The sequence below is a fragment of the Schistocerca gregaria genome, unplaced genomic scaffold (genome assembly GCF_023897955.1).
Source record: "Schistocerca gregaria isolate iqSchGreg1 unplaced genomic scaffold, iqSchGreg1.2 ptg000577l, whole genome shotgun sequence".
Classification (NCBI taxonomy): Eukaryota; Metazoa; Arthropoda; class Insecta; order Orthoptera; family Acrididae; genus Schistocerca; species Schistocerca gregaria.
The window spans coordinates 659,994-661,325 of NW_026061968.1; positions in this window are offsets into that span (position 1 = coordinate 659,994).

The window sequence follows — 1,332 nt, forward strand, 5'->3', positions numbered from 1 at the left end:
GAACACCCCGCCGTTCTAAATTGGCGCGTAGCTCGTCGTCTGACTGAGGTCCCTATGGAATATAATGCCCTGGACCATGTTGAGACTCTTATGGGGTGTGATCGTGACGGAAACATCCCCCAACTTGTCACAAGCGAGTAACCGCCGTGACTGTGCAGAGGATGCCGTTTTGATCAATACTGCCCCAGAGCGCATTTTGGACAAGCCCTCCACCTCCCCAAACTTGTCCTCCAAGTGCTCGACAAAAAAACTGAGGCTTGGTCGCCATAAACGATTCCCCATCGACTCGTGTACAGACTAAATAGCGAGGTGAATAAGGTTCGCTGCCAACCGTAGCCTTTCGTTCCTCCCATGGTGTGGCCAGGGAGGGGAACGATTGTGGATCATATGCCTGTGCGTTGTATTGAGGCCGAGAATGCTTAGAGACTGCTGGCGGCTGGCCGCCAGCAAGAGATGATGTACCACGCTTCATCGCGGGTCATCCGCCCTGATGCCACCTACTCCGACCAAGGGCCCTCCCCACGGGCGCCACCCAGCCTCAGCAACGACCACCTGGCGGGATGGCCATTGCCGGGAGTCCCGATGCCCCAAGGAGACAGGCATCTACTCCTTGGCATACGCGGGGAGTTAACGGCGCAGGCATCAGTAGAGCGATCCCTGTGTTGTCAGGGGGCTACAACCTACAGGGTACATGGCGGCCCCACCACAACGGACTGGCTACCGTGCTGGATTTCAGGTGAAATGTAGCCCATGATCGTCATTGGCGCATAAAGCGACACAGCAGAGCAGACTGCAAAAACCGCACCCAAGAACAAAGCCACGCCCTAGAGATGGTGAGTGGGCGGGACAGCTATGCGACGACGACCAACCAAGCTAGAGATGGTAATGAGCGATGGACACATTGCACCTTGTAAGGCGCCCTTCCCCAATCAGCTCGCTCTTCGGAAGAATTTAGAAGATGGAGGTCAAACCCGGTAGGGGACCATCACATAAGGCCGAAACGTTTGAGACTCCTTTTAGTCGCCTCTTACGACAGGCAGGAATACCGTGGGCCTATTCTGACCCCCGAACCCACAGGGGGGCCACCCCATAGAGGGTTGTGGGCATTGAAATCACCCAGAAGCAGCAATGGCGGCGGGAGTTGAGCCAGCAGCGCAGCCAAGACATGTCGGGGGAGTTGCCCATACGGAGGAACGTAAACAAAGCAAACAGTAATAGCCGGCGAGAGCTCAATCCTGACAGCGACTGCCTCTAAAGGCGTCAGAAGGGGTACTGGTGAGCTACAGACAGAGTGGTGAACAAAGAGGCAAACTCCACCTGAAGCTCGTTCAC